This window comes from Miniopterus schreibersii (assembly GCF_964146895.1).
Source record: "Miniopterus schreibersii genome assembly, chromosome: 17".
Classification (NCBI taxonomy): domain Eukaryota; kingdom Metazoa; phylum Chordata; class Mammalia; order Chiroptera; family Miniopteridae; genus Miniopterus; species Miniopterus schreibersii.
Window position 1 is genome coordinate 18,379,743 of NC_138117.1, and position 15,822 is coordinate 18,395,564.

General features: G+C 45.7%; 1 protein-coding gene across 2 annotated transcripts in view; it reads left to right on the forward strand.

The window, feature by feature from the left end:
* The first annotated feature begins 1,035 nt into the window (after positions 1-1,035).
* LYN (LYN proto-oncogene, Src family tyrosine kinase) overlaps positions 1,036-15,822 on the forward strand; it is a 90,207-nt gene continuing 75,420 nt past the window's right edge. The window contains exon 1 of one of the 2 annotated variants that reach the window (XM_081117189.1): positions 1,036-1,185. The gene's annotated coding sequence lies outside the window, so the exon portion shown is untranslated. The remainder of the gene's footprint in view (positions 1,186-15,822) is intronic. The other variant, XM_081117191.1, reaches the window with a different exon arrangement.

Here is a 15,822-nt window from a genome sequence, read left to right on the forward strand (position 1 = left end):
TTTGATTATCTGGATAGGGCCTGGGCAGGGGAATCTCACGTGCCACCCACCAGGGTTGAGTGCCACTGCTCTGTATTATTTGCTCCTTGGGCCTCAGAAATCAGGTCTGGAGGCATGTTTATAAGAGTCAGATGGAGAGTCTTAGTGTCCACTCTCTCCCTCCCCAGAAGGCCAACCAGAAGGCTGGTGCCCACAACCGGAGGGCGCATGAGGGACAGTGCCCACCGTGGCAGTGGGACGAGCTGCAGATCAGATGGCAAGGTGGTAGTGAAAGTGCACACTGAGGGCGGTCAGTCTTGGCTCAGAGGGCCATGGGCCACGGTCACCCTCCCGGTAACCCTGCGAGGTGGGCACCCTTATCTCCATTTTCTGGGGAAGAAATGGAAGTTTTGAGGCACTGGGTAATTGCCAGGCCATTGAACTCCGCAGCCCCTCGCCCGCACCAACGCCCTGAACATCCCCATGTGTACACTCTTAAGGCGCTTGCTCTGGGCTGAGCAAGAATTCAATGAGACCTCAGCTTCCACTTGGCGCATCTCACCGTCTCTCTGCAGATCCCCCAAATGTTGGGGGATCAGAGGGCGCCCTTTCTGCTTCCAGGGGCACCCAGTTCCTAACACCTTGGGGAGCAGGTTGGCAGAGAAGGAAAGCAGACTGGAGAGGTCCGCGGACGCCCAGACTCCGGAGGGTCTCCCGGGAAAACCCTTCTGCCGAGTCTCCAGGAGACCGCGCCCCCGAGCTGCACCCGGGGACGCCCGGTTTCTTTGCCTTCGAAACTCCGCGGGACGGCCACGCCGCAGATCCAAACCTTGGGCAGGGGCCAAACGGTCACTTCCCCGCCCCGGGCGCAGTATGCAAATCCGAGCACCAGGAAGTCGCTGGGACCGCTCGGCGGAGCCGGCGACAGTCAGTTCCTCTCCCGCCGCGCAGGGCCCGCCGCTCGCTCCCGCCCGCGGCGCCCCCGGGCCGACGCCGCAGCCTCCAGCCCGCGCGGCAGGCGGGGCGCCCGCGCCCCCCCGCCCGAGCCCCGCGCCCCGCGCCCCGCCGAGCGCCCTGGTTCCCCGCCCGCAGCCTCTCCGCGCGGGCCCCCCGGGCCGCCCCGTCGCGCCCCCCGCTCCGAGCGCGAGTCACCGTGGAGCGCGGCCGCCGCCGTCCCCGCCGACCCGCAACTTCCACCGCAGGCTGGTGAGTCCCGGCGAGGGCCGCGGGGGGCGGGCGGGGGCGCCGGCGCGGGGGGCGGGGGCCGCGGCTGGGCCGCTGCGGGGAGTCCGGGCCGTGGGGTCGCCCTGGACGGGGGTCGGCTGGGACCGCGGGAGCGAGGGACGCGCGTGGCTCCCTGGCCACCCTGGCGCCCAGACCGGCCGCGGGGACACCCAGGCGACTCCAGCCCGTGGGAGCCCCGGCGCTGGGGTGAGGAGGCGGCGCGGGCAGCTCCGCAGGTGTCTGCGCCGCGCCCGGCAGGGGCGTGGTGGGCGCGCGGGGGCGGGCGCGGGGGCGGGCTCCCCGCGGGCCCTGGGCGAGCACCCGAGGGCCGGACGCAGGGGCCGCTCGGCTCCCGCCTGGAGCGCGGCGGGGAAGCCCCTCTCCGCGCGGAGCGCGCGCCTGGGTCCTGCCGGGACCCCGGCGGGGAGTCCTCGGGCTGCACAATCTGGGCTCCCCACTAGGCCCTGGGTCCCCGCAGGCAAGGGGAGGGGCTCCGCCCGGGCCCCCACGGAGCCGGCGGGCAGCTGTCCTCCCGGAGCCCGGCGGGAGGGTGACGTCGAGGGGCTCGGCGGAGGCTGCTGGGCGCCCTCCTGCTGGGCACCCTCCCGCTGCGCCCGGCGCCTCGCGGCCTTCAGAGCGACAGTCCGGTGCCCCCGCCCCCGAGAGGAAGCGAGAGTTATTTTAAGAATTCAGGGGTTGCCTTTCCTTCGCCTTGGGGGAAGGGTGTAAAGCGTCAGTTCCCACTTTCCTGCGTTATCTTGACCGACTGTGTCGGCTTCTGGATGTTGAGCGTTTGCAATGTGCCTGCTAATAGCCGGGTGGTCTGCGGTCCTGTGATAGTGTCGTGTGTGTGTGTGTGTGTGTGTGTGTGTGTGTGTGTGTGTGTGTGTGAGAGAGAGAGAGAGAGAGAGAGAGAGAGAGAGAGACCCCAAACCCCACGCAACTTTTTTTACCATCTCAGAAACCCGAGTTGAAAGTAGGCCTTGCAAGTTCTTAGCTGAGTGTGAGCTTGGACCTGTGACTGACATTCTCTGTTTGGGTTTCCACATCTTTGGGGGAACATTTCTACCTCCTGAGCCATTTATTGCACGTAATGCCCCAAACACGTACTAGGCATCTCATGAATGACGCTATTATTTATTGCAAATAATTCTGACCCTAAAAAATGAGGCTCCCTGGTTCTTTGCAATTGGATGATTTTAAATCTGTCCGATTGAGCCACCTGGCCTTCCTAGTAAATCTGCTTAGTATACAGAGCAGGACCAGGAGTCTGGCTCACCCTAAGAGCTAGCCAGTAAGGCTATTTGACTGACTTTTGATTTGTTGGCTGCCCCTAGTTGGCTGTAGGGTTCCGGAGGGCAGGGGGTGTTCTCTCTGTGCCGGGAACACCTCGGGCAGTGTGGCGGGGAGTAGGCACTGACAGGACAGGAGCTTACCAAGCACTCAAAGTCCTTCCTGAGTAAGGTAAGCTCTGCTGGGAAAGGGTGGGATTTGGGTAGTCCCTGGTTTTCATTTGGAGGTAAGGAGGCCTTGAGGCTTTTGAAGAAATACATATTTGATCACAAGAGGCTTTTGGTGACTTTGCCTCTATTGCAGGCAAGTCCTCTTTCTGAGTGAAGGGTGGAGGGCCCCATGTAAGGGAAAACAGCAGCCAGAAAACCTGAGTTTGGGTCTCTGCCACCATTTACCAGAGCTGTGATTTGGGATAAGTTACTTGGGCCGTTAATTTAGCCAGCACTTCCTTTTTACAGTAACCAGAGTTAGATGGTGACTTGTCCCCATGTATACAGTCTAGTATTAACAACTACAAGAAAGCTCCATTGACAACACCTTTATCTGTCTTGTGCTAAACGCTAGCTCTGGAGCCTGTCACATAGTTGAGATTACAGATATAGAAGGAAGAAGAATGGAAGTCTGGCCCAGGGCAAGGCAGGAGGAGCAGGGCTGGGGTTCTCAAGGCATTTGAAGCCTACTGGCCCTCTGTAAACTGAGGATTTGAGGGACTTTTTGGATTATTAAGTTCTCCTAGTGCTAGCGCTCTAAGTGGGAAGCTCCACTCAGGACTGGCGGTTCTGTTATATTACCTGGAGATGGGGCTTGATTTGGAATGTAAGACGTAGCCTGCAAAAGTTGTTTGCCTAACCCCAAAAGACCCACTTTAAGTCTTAGAGTCGTTGGTGTTGCAAATGTATGTGGAGAATTTGTGATGTCGCTTTCCCCCTCCCTTTCCATGGCATCCTTTTAGTAGAAAAGTAGTGCAGCAATTTTGCAAATCAGTGATTTTCAAAGCCTTTTATAAAGTTCCATTATATTTGTATTCAGAAATAAATCACCAAAACATCTGAGATGCCAGTTGGTTCAAATGAATATATGGAATTGTCATTTAATAATATTAAACCATATTATCTGGAAACAAACCTGTACTAATTTTAAATCTGCATAAATAAGAATACAGTATGTACACATGCAGAAGAACATTGTTACAGTTCATTCACACTGCTGATATCAATGACCTTCATGCTCTCAGACATGGGTAGTATTAATATTGAAAGGTCACCATAGTCATTAGTGGGAGCATTGGTCAATGGCATGTGAGACCTCTCTTGGGCACTTCTTGGCAATGATGGTGCTTACCCAGGGTTCTGAAACCTTGCTGAGCTCTGATTTCATTTGAACCTCTCATAGCCCCCCACAGTTGTCAGGGATAGATATAGAAAAAGAAGTTTGGCGACATGTTCTAGGCCATAGGCCTGGTTAAGTGGCATCGTTAGAGGACAGAAGAGGTATATTTTCTGGCTCCAACTTTAGAGTTTATTCCATCTTTTCTACCTTTGTAGAAAATAGTAGGTATTCATTTACTTAAAAGCAAATAAATTATTTTATCATTTAATATACATTTTTAAAATAGTGTCACAGGTAATTTTCTTCCATCACTTGGTAGCTAAGTGACTAACTGCTCAGGACAAATGAGTAGGTGCACCAACTAGGGTTCTTAAGCTGAACTGGGAAGATGAGCTTCATGCCTTTTCACATTGCTTCCTGCTTGGGGAGGGAGAGCTCAGATAACTGCCATCAGGAGCTTATTGGTTAATACAAAAGTGCCCAAGTAGTACTTTGCAAAGGAATTCCCTCCAGTTTCTTCTCAATGAGCCTCCTTATGGGGTTGTTATATAGTATCAGTGAGAGCATCATCCAGGATGAAGCTACAGAGGAGACGGGGCCCATAGGATGCACATTAAAACATGCACCCCATTTATTGAGCACCTACGATGAGCAAGGTGCTGTCCTAATTCCATGCTCCAATAAATAGATAGACATTTCCTCCATCTTTTAAGATTGGTAATGAAGAGTAGGACATAGAAGAGGAAGTTGGGTTTTTTCTTTGCTTTTCTTTTCTTTCAGTCAGAAATATCGAAAGATTTCTTACAGCTGCCCAGCTTCCTGATACTTAAATTGTGAAATGTTGAGTTCACTCTATCATCATTTCTAAAATTTATTTTGAGTAAGTTCCCATTTGGTGGAGAAGCCCAAGTGTAGAAAATAATATGGAAATCTGCCAATTGAGGAATTAGAGTTTTTGGAACAGGCCAGTTGAAAGACTGAGACTTTCTTTTAGATATCTTTGGCTTAAGTTAGCTGGAAGGGCTCTCTTGTAATTTAGAATTGCAAGTTGACGTAGTTCCTTGGGATGCTGTGTTACAAAGGCTCATCCATGGTGAGAAGTTGCAGGGGCCTATCATGGCCTTTGTTCTTCATTCTTGTATTTCCTTTCCCCACAGTACTGAGTAAGCTGTCAACTTTCCTTCTTTGCCACAAAGCTATTTCTTGAAAGTTATAGTTACATCAGGATGGAGTTTTAATTTGTATAGAAAGCTAAGTGTTGATTATTTAACTGTACTTTGTAATCCTCAGCTTATTTCCACTCTCCCCGCTCTAGCTCCCTCTTCAACTCTTTCTCCCCCTTTTTACAAAGCTTTCAAACCACAAATTGACATGATAGGAGTGGGCCATTTAAGGGACAAGATTTTCAGTTAGTCTCGTGGTAACTCTGTTCATTTTTTAGAATGCTAAGATATATAAATGATGTCCCATGAAGTTACACAAATGGGGACGCACTTACAGCATCCATTTGAAAGGGTGTTTCTTAATGCTCAAGGCTCTGCTTTTGTTGAGCTGTAGGACCCTGGGAAGAAGGCTTCATTTCTGTAGCTCTGGGGGTCTTTTCCTTTTTATAGTTTATATTTTAAAGTCAAATATTGCTGGGCTGCCGGCACTCCCACCTTTCTGTGAGCATCTAAAATTATCTCACTACTCTTTATTGACCAGAATCAATGTCAGTAGGAAGCTCTTTGCCCATTGGAAGCTTCTCCCCAATTCTCCTTCCTCTCTCTATTGGTACACCATGTGGCTAGGAGCTAAAACGATTTCTTTGGGCCCACTTTTCTGTGCCGGTGAGAGTACCTGGTGAGACTGGAGAAATGAGTCTGGATTCATTCTGCCCACAACTAGAGCAATGACATCTTCTTGGTGCTTGGGCCTTTGGGTGCCTCTACTCTTTCTGTAAATGTTAGCCCCCATGAGGGGAATAGAGAAGCTTGTTTTAGAGCCACGTGGGGAGAAGGAGGACCACTTCTGCTTTCCACTGGGAAGCTGTGTCACGGAGAGCAGAACTGTAGCGAGAGGCCGAGAGAGGAGGCCCGGGCGAGGAGGAGGCGAGGAAGTGATACTTCCTCCTGCTTCGAGGGCACCAGCCTGTCATTTGCCTGCAGCCCCACCTTCCTTACCACCCAGCACCGCCTTTTCCTTAGGGTTCTTTCTACCACCCCCTGCTCTGTTCTCTTTTTTTTCCCCCTTGAGAAAGGGGCAGGGGGGCAGGGGAGAGAGAAAATGAATGAATCTAGTCATCAGTGTAGAGCCTTCTCTGACAAAGCCCATGGTGGCCTTGCTTGAGTTCTCACCAATAGAAAGATGTACGTTTTGAAATTCTCCATCATGGAAACCGTTACAAAACTCTTAGGTAGGTGTTTTGAAATCCTTTAACGTGTAGGAAACCTAATAATTTCTTAATCCTAACTACAGTGGTTGGGTATTATTTTTAACATTACTTATAGCATCTGGTTAAATTTTGGGGATTGAGCAGTGGCTTTCAAACTTATTTAACCACAACCCAAATTCTGAAACATCTGACCTTCTGCCCAAATGCCCAGTTTTCTGTATGCAAAAGAAAAAAAAAAAAAATTAAAAATGGTGGAAGAGCCCCTCCTCCCAGGTTGTTGGGGTGTGTGATCAGAGCAGTCCTTTTGAGACCAGCTTGGTGAGATCTATCAGAATTTAAAACACAGAGAGGCAGGCCCAGCAATTCCAGAAACTCCGGTCCAAGAGGAAGGTTAAACAAGTACAGATTAAGATACATCTACGCAATGGAATTACCTTGTAGATATCTTAAAATCATATTAAATTACACTTGCTAATATGAAAGATATTTTTAAAAAGTTGAATGCAAACTGATAAGTAATATATAATACCATCTCTGAAATAAAATATTCATATGTGGGACACAATCTGTAAAAGCTATGCATATCAGTAATTTTCATCTAAAGTTTTAATAGTGATTATTTCTGAGGGATGGGCGAATGCTGATTTTTTTCATATGTACATATATATATATATATATATATATATATATATATATATATTAAAAGGAATGTCACTTGTATAACTTCTGTAGGAGCCATCAGGAAACTTTGGGGCAAAAGTGGCTATTATGACATTTGTGTGGGTATAGTTGTAAGCAGACCTGTCCCTGGAGGACATCATGTGCTTATGAGTATTATAAATAGAGGTACTTTTCTTTCTTTTTTAATCTTTTTAAAAAATTGATTTTATGGAGAGAGGAAGGCGGGGGGAGGGAGAGAGAGAGAGAGAGAGAGAGAAACATCAATTTGTTGTTCCACTTATTTACGCATTCATGGGTTGATTCTTGTATGTGCCCTCACCAAAGGTGGAACCCACATATCGGGAGGACACTTTAACCAACTGAGCTAACTGGCCAGGAATTACAGAGATATTTCCTTCAAGAAGCTTGTACTTCTGGTATTCAGTTATTTTCAGTATTGAGTTGAGCAAACCTTTCTGAGTACCACCTGTGAGTCAGGCGCAGTGTCGGAAGCTGGGGAACTTGTGTGTAGATGATGAAGGAAATCCTGAAGGCGACCTGGGCACTTGAACCCTGGGAGGAGCCTGGCTGGAGAAGAACAGACCAAGTTGACGCAGGGATCATTCAGAGGTCCGTGAACTCGGTCTGGTGAGGTGATCAGAAGGCATGGAGCGCCCTTGTTAAAGGTGTGGAGGAGTCCCCTCCAGTACTAAATTTTGAATTTTCTTGTGTAAACAAAGGGGAATCATTAGAACGTTTCAGTGGGAAGCCAAGTTTTTATCACAATCACTGTGGCTGTAAGTGTGGGATGTATAGGGACATTGTTGACTGCCCACCCAACACTATTACTCCACCTCTTTTCCTAGCAGACCCAGATTATTTTGGGATTCAGTGTCTCCCCTGAAGTTTCAGCAGAAGTCTTCCCCAGCCCCATCTATAGGTGGTCTGACTAGTCAAAAGTTCTTGTTCTTGCCAGTGATTGCTTCATGAATGGATGGGTATACTCTGGTTTGGACAGTCATCAAGTAAAGCAAAGTAATGTTCCAAAGATGGTCCTAAGATATGAGCAGAAAAAGAGTGGAGGGAGGGAAGAAGGAAAAGGGGGAGGGAGGAAAGAAGGAAAGTTGGGGGTAGATGAAGGGACAAAAAAACCTCATGGAAAAGTCAATAAATTAGAAAGAAAATACAAGTTATCTTGATTACTAATTTGTAGTTTACATGGTGTGTGGCTGTCCATTCTGTGTTTCTTCTAGTCACACAGACTGGTGTGGCATTAATGCTAATAATTGGGCTTTTATAACCATGATTTATTTTTTAAATGTATATTTATTGACTATTGTGTGTTAGGCATTGTAGTGAGTGCTTGAGGAGAAACATAAACATTGATAAGCGTGAGGTTCCTTCCCTAGAAGAGTTTATTGTACTCTAATCTCCCTGGGTTGTTCACAGACCAGAAGGCTGGCAAATTAATTTGCTGTGGTTGTGGGCGGGTCAACAGCCTTGCTCAGGAGATTTTTGGGCACCAGAATCAGTGCACAGAAACCATTTCCGGTAAGAAGGAAGGCAGTGTGTGAGGGGATTAAAGCACAGGAAATGGAGTTAATCACATTTATCTCAAATTCCAGGTCTGTCCTATCCTAGCAACAGGACTAGGTGCCTCGTGGTCCTATATTTAAACTTCAGATGTTGATTGTGAGGACCCCAGGGTGCAATGTGCAAGAGATTCAGACCTAGCCACATGTGAGGCACATAGCTAGTGGTAGTCATTGTTATTGTTATTATCAAAAGAAACTTGCTTAGGGTAGCTACTGTCAAACAGAACCAAATAGCAACCAAAACAAAAACAGAAAATAACAAGTGTCGGTGAGGATGTGGAGAAACTGGAAGGAACCCTTGTGCACTGTTAGTGGGAATGTAAAATGGTGCAACTGTTACGGAAAATGGTATGGCAGTTCCTCAGAAAAATAAAATTAAGCAAAGCCTTGGCTGGTGTGACTCAGTTGATTGGGTGTCGTCCCATGCACCAGGAGGTCACCAGTTGGATTCTTGGTTGGGGCAATGCCTGAGTTTCCGGCTTGATCCCCAGTAGGGGGTCTGCAGGAGGCAGCTGATTGATATTTCTCTCCCTGTCTCTTCCTTTTTCTCTAAAATCAATAAAAACATATTTTAAAAAAATTAAACATAGAATTACCATATGATCCAGCAGTTTCTGGTTGCATACCCCAAACAAAGCAGAGTCTCAAAGAGATATTTGTACACCAATGTTCATAGCAGCATTACTCACATCAGCAGAGGGGTGTAAGCAACTTACGTGTCTATCAGTGGATGAATGGAAAAACAAAATAGGATGTATCCATACGATGGAATAGTATTCAGCCTTAAAGAGGAAGGACGTTTCGACCCAGGCTAAAACATGGATGAACCTTGAGAATAGTATGTTAAGAGAAATAAGCCAGTCACAAAAGGACAAATACTATATGAATCTACTTATAGGAGGCACTCAGAGTAGTCAGATTCATAGGGTCAGAAAGTAGAATGGTGGTTGCCAGGGACTGGGGGGAAGGGAAAATGGAATTATTGTTTAATGGGCCTAGAGTTTTCATTTTGCCACGTGAAGAGTTCTGGAGGCGGGTGGTGGTGATGGTTGTGCAAGAATGCGAATGCACTCGGTGCCGCTTAATTGCATGCTTGATGGTTTAGATGTAAGTACGATGTGCTTTTTATCATTTAACTTATAAAATGATTTTTAAAAAGTTGCTTGATAAGCAGAAATGTGTACAAATAGATGAACGTGGTCTAGAGGATATTTCACTGAAGTTTGATAAATTCCCCTTATTCTGATGGGATTTGCCCACCTAGCTGACAGGTGTTCGCTTTTTTGACCGGGGGGGGGGGGGGGGGGGGGGGGGGGGATGGCCGGACAGGGTCTTTATTTAACTGTATCATTTACTACAGGGCCACACGGGTTGATAGCTGGCAAGATATTGAAATGTCTGTGGTGTGTGAGAGAGAGTATGCTAATTGAGAATTTTAAAGGTGGAGTTGTGGATTAGAGAACAAGGAGGAGCTTTCTAACAATCGAAGCTGCCTGCGGAGAGCCGAGAGCGGCTGGCGTTTGAAGGGGTCGACCCCCTCTCCATCGTTAGAAGTCTGTGAGCACTGTTTCAGTGAATCTTTTTCAGGACATTTTAGAAAAAGTTGAACTAAATGGCTCTAAAAGATGCTTTCTGATTTGACAATTCTGCTGTTTCTAGCCATGGATACTCACCAAGTTACAAGAGAGTTTTTAAAGAGTTTCCCCAATACTGGAGTGTTTTTTTCTTTTAATTTAAGTAAAACATCCACATGGCAAATTACAGAAAACAGACAAGTCTGGCTCAAAGCAAACCATCATGTACCGACCCCCAGATCAAAAAGCAGAACAGTGCTCATACCCGCTGTCTCTGGGCACCCAAACAATACTCTCTCCTCAGAGGCTTCTACCACCTGGTATCTAGTTTTAGTTTAGTTTCCCAGGTTGGCGTTGCAACAGTAAAGAGTAAGAGACTGAAAAGGCGCACAAAGCCATTTGGCTTGAGAAATAAACAGGTCTTCAGGCTGTGGGTTTGGCGGGTAGAGGCATCTCTGTGCGGAGCTGCTGCAAGGCAGCCGGAGCGCAGGTCCTCGCCCTGTTTCATGCGCCGGTGTTAAGGTGCTCAAATTCTCACAGGTGCCTTCGGCCAGAGCCTTTCTCAAATAACTTTTATTTCAACCATTAGTTAATAAAATTAGACGGCAGCAGCCCTATATAGCTTGTTTTCTTGCCTATCTCTGCATAGCTAAGCATATTTGTAAATGCAAATTTATAAATGTGAGTGTGATAAGGGTGGCTTCCAGTGACCCCCATGTAACCAAGCATCCTGCTCTGGAACACAGAGCCAGTCTGTGCGCAGGCATTTGAACGCACTGGCTGGTTCTGTGCGCCCAGTTATGATTTTCCTCAGTAAAGCAGGACGCATTTTTCTGCTGTGAAGGAACACAGCATCCTTATTACTGACTGTTTGTCCTGCCTCATGTAGTTTCGACATTTATTTTTGTTGGGGGTGGGAGAGAGCCGTGGTTTGACCTGTGGAATTTATTAATCAGTGAAGCAATGCTTCATTTTTTCATCATTCAGAAAACATTTCTTGGATCCTCACTGATCATGAATATGCATGAACAGGACTTTCAGTCACATTCATTAGCTCTCAATAGCAGGATTGTTCCACATATACTCAGGAAGTTAAAATATTTGGAAAACTAAAGCGAGGAGTGTAAATTTCTATTTCATATGCAGTATGAAGAACACACCCAGGCAGCAGAGCGCTGAGCTGTGTCTTCCTGTGAAAAGGTGGCAGCTGTTACTCAGATCAAGGGCAGGTACAACCAGGAGGCAACGTGGAGCCCCCAGTTTGCCTGCCCGCAGCCTCGGTTGAATTTTCCTCTGGCCACAGTTTCTGATGCTTGGCATCTCTGCGTTTTCACCGCTTCCCTGTTGGCAGCCACTGGGTGCTACAGAAGATGTGAACAAGGAGTGAATCCTGCGAATGGAGAGAGGAGGGGATTAGACCAAGGACACTGACCAGAGCAGAGCAATTTTCACGTGAAGATGTGCCCTCCTCAGCTGAGAAGACAAAAAGAGAATTTGGGAAACAGCTTAGCTGGATTCCTCGCTTATCCTGCTGGAGAGAGGAGGATGTGCATCTGTAACAGGAGAGTGGCTGCTGAGAAGTGTGTGGCTCTTGGTGAACTTTGGGGTGTCTGCGGAGCAGTGTAAAGTCATAGTTTCTAACGAAGAGTCAGGAATGTGGCTCTAAGGCCTGCTCTGCCACGTACTAGTCTTGGGGGTGGGGGATTAGATGGCTTTCCTGAAGCTCATCTGGCCTCCCTTTCCTAAACCATAAAACAGTGATGATAACGTGCTTGTCTCGTATCCCGCCCAGTTGTTCCAAGGGTGAGGTGAGGCAACATCTCTGAGAGCTCTTGGAGAAATCTAACTCAAAACACTTCGGAGTGTTGTTTTGGATTCAACTTTAGTACCCCTAGCTTTTTCTTGGTATGGAGGGTCCCTGCCCCCTTCCGCATTCATGGTACCCCTGGACTGTTTTGATCGGGTTCACCCACCTCACCCCGAGTCCTGGGTGACACTGAGTCTTGGTGTCCACGCCAGATGCAGATTCGTTCTTTTTAAAATGTTGCAGAAGGCAAAGGGAAAACATTTTCTTTTATTAGTAGGCAGTCCTTAAGCATGGGAGGTAAAGCAGTTAAAAAAATCCTAGTTTTATAGATAAAGCAATAGTAAATAAAAACCTTGCCTAATTTAAAAGAGGTGTGTCCCCAGGCTCCCTCACCTCCATGTAAATGCCCTCCCACTGCCCAGGGAAATAACTGCCCTGTGATCAGCTGGATGGAGAACTGTGCCCTGACCAGAGCTGACTTTCTGCAGGCTCCGTGTCCACGTGTCTCTTCCTACTGACCTCATAGCGATCTTGGCCTGTTTTCTCCTGACAAGGAGATAAAAGAACAAACACTATTACATTGGAGTTTTGATTCGTGAGACTCTTATCATGCCATATAAATGAAAATTCAGGTTATAGATTTAGGAAAGTGAAGTTTTCTCTATTGTATCTTAAAAAGTACTCTCCCTCCTCTCCAATCCAATAATAAATTACACAGTGCTTAAAGTTTTACTGAATTAAAAACACCTTGAGATCAGGAACTAGCGTTCTAGATGCTGAGCAGACCTGTGGTGTTTACAAGGGCCTTGACCGCACCCCGAGTTCTAACAACAGTCCAGCTGGTAGTCCCCTCTGTCTCTCTCTTATATTTGCCTTCTCTGCCTTGGTTCCTCCCCTAGTATAATGGAAAACCTACTACTTAATATGTACCCCAAAACATTTCAAAATCTCTTTAGTGTATGGACATAGCACTCTAAACCACCAGAATAACTTTTTAAGATTAGTAAATAACTTTTTCTTATGAAAAGAGTAACAAAAATTTAAATGAAAGTAGATTTGATTTTAAGAAACACCTTTTCTTTGTTTTTTTATCAACTTAAATTTTACTATACAGCTCTATAATTTTGAATAGATATGTAGATTTATTTAACCGCTGCAATAGTGAGGATGCAGAACAATCCTATCACCCCCCAAAACAAACCTCCTTACCCTCTGACAACCACAGATCTGTTCTCTGTCACTCTAGTTTTGCCTTTTCCAGGGTGTAATATAAATAAAATCTTACTGTAGGTGATCTTTTTTATAATATGGCTTTATTGAGATATAATTCACATACCATATAATTCACTCATTTAAAGTACATAATTCAGTGGTTTTTACTACAGTCACAGAGTTGTGCAGCTATTACTACAGTCAATTTGAAAAAATTTTATCACTCCAGAAAGAAATCCTGTACCCATTAGCCGTCGCTCCCCATTTCTCCCAACCCCCACATCCTCTTACCCTAGGCAGCCACTAATCTACTTTCTACCTATAGACTCCAGGCAACTGTTTTTAATGATATTTTGTGCATGACTTTTGATGTTTCCCAGCTTGAACTGTTCCCAGTTTGACTAATTTAACTTTGCAGGTGAGGTGTAGTTTATAATGCAATTTCTCTAAAGCTTAATATTGTTGGGGGTGGAGATGTTATTGGGTCTTTTATCAAGAAAGACACTCCAAGTACTTTTTTTCTTTTAGATCTGAAAAAATTAAAATAAAGGTTCTCTCCATGAGAATCCTCCAAGATAGTAAAGGGCAGAGTTAGTCATACTGGAATGAAAGCTATTTGGGAGGGAATCTTAGACAGCTGAGTTTTAAGTTCTGAGGGTAAACTGTGGGCATTTTGTTCTCTTGCATTCTGCTGCCCGGCTCCCAGCTCCCCTAGGGTGATGACGGTGCTCTTGATTCCTGGGTGCACTTTAAGGAGTGCTCTCTTTGAGCCTGGATCCCCACTTAGAGAATGGACATGATCGTAGCTTCTCATAGGCTCTCCCAAGCATCAAGTGAAATATGATCATTTGAACCAGTGCTTCTTAGTAAATCTCTTCTCTGTGAGAAGCAAAGTCATGGAGGGCTGATGGATAGAGGACCTGGTCGCGTGACCTGGCTCCACATTTGGAGGTATGAATTCTCACTTTTGGAGATAGAATCTTGGGCAAGTCACTTCACTTCTCATAGTCTCCCTGTGGCCATCTGTTAAGTAACAATGAATAATAGAAGGTCTTTTGAAGTTTAGCTGTGATTATTTATGCGGAGGTACTTGAAACATAATAGAGACTTAACAAATATTTAATATTTGCTTTTCTTTTTGCCAGAATAATCACTTCGGCCATCGCAGTCTTTAGGGAGCTAGTTCCGTGCAACTCTATGGAAATTACTGAAAAGATTTGGCAAAGGCTATGGTAGTCTGAACTTAGATCCACACTTGGATTTTATCCAGCACTACGTTTTGAAATTCTTGTTAGAGCTTAGAAGCACAGTGTGTTGCTCAAAGGGAAAGAATGTTTGGTGAACGATGGACAGAAGAGAAACCCACGCCAGGGTGCCTTGTTTTCCATGCATTGCTTGGTCTCTGTAGGGAGCTAAAGGAACTTTCCTGCTCTTAGGGCCTCAAACCCAGACAATCTTACTGAAGACTAGCTAATGATGAGCCACAGGATCCAATCTGAAATTGTTTTCTTTAGACTGAAGACTGATGTACGAGGACCAAGAAGAAAATAGAGCAGGAAATAATTAGTTTTGGCACAGAAGGGAAAGCTATTTCTTTCTTAATTGGAAGAATTTTATGATGCCACCACAGTTATTACTTGTTTCACTTTTATATCAGGCAGTAATTTACCTTCCACAGAAAATATAACAAAAATAGCAATCGTTTACCGAGTGTATGTCCTTTGTTAGGTGACCAATATCTTACAGGGTGTGTTATTGACATTCTTGGTATTATTAAAGGAAACCAAGGCTCAGATAGTAAATAATCTGCTCCTTTAGCTACTAAGTAAATGGAATCTAAGGCAGCTTGACTCCCAAGGTGATGTGTTTTATTTAACTTCAAAAGGTTATTTTTTTTTAAAATCATGATTATAATATGTGGAAGGTAAGGTCCTTGACTTTAGTTTATCAAGTTGACTTTATACATTAACTTAAATGTAAACACAGGACAATATGATTGCAGCAAACATTTATTGAGCATACGTGTGTGTCGTTCATTATTCTAAACACTTGCTAAGTTTTTATTCATTTAATGCTGACAACAGCCTTATGAAATTGGTACAATTATCACCCTTGTTTTACAGATAAAGTCTAACTAACTTGCCCAGTGTCACATTGCTCTGCAAGGTGGAGCTGGACTCAAACCCAGGAAGTCTGGCTCTCAAGTCCAGCTCTACGGCTGCATGAGCTACTGTGCAGTCGCTCTGACTTAGGGGACACAAGAGCCAGATGCCAAAAACCCAAAACAGTAATGGTAACCAAATCATGACAGAGCCCCTGATTCGGGCAATTTGGTGTCATTTTTACTATGATCACAGCTTGAAGAGGTAAGGAGAAAAAAATGTCATTGAAATTGTGCTGCAAATTTAAAAATTAAATCAAGAGTTTAAAGAATGATCATTAAGCCAGCTGAATTTTTCTGCATTCACTTCAGCTGGCAACTCAGTTTATATCAGTTGTATCTGTCACCATTTGCTGGGAAAGAATAATTTTCCTCTCACAGCAAACTGAAGTAAACAATTTGTTTTATAGCCAAAACTCAGTCATGATTGGATTAAGCCTTTTCCTCAGTAGGCATCTCACACTTTTCTCTTGCTAAATACATATCTAGCTTGTGTTTTTTTTCTCCTTATATAGTAACTCTTTGCCCCGGCCCAGTGGCTGGGCTGGTCCTAGCCTCATCCCTAGTTGCGGGCCTGATTCCCGGCCAGGGCACATTCCTAGGTTGTGTGGTTC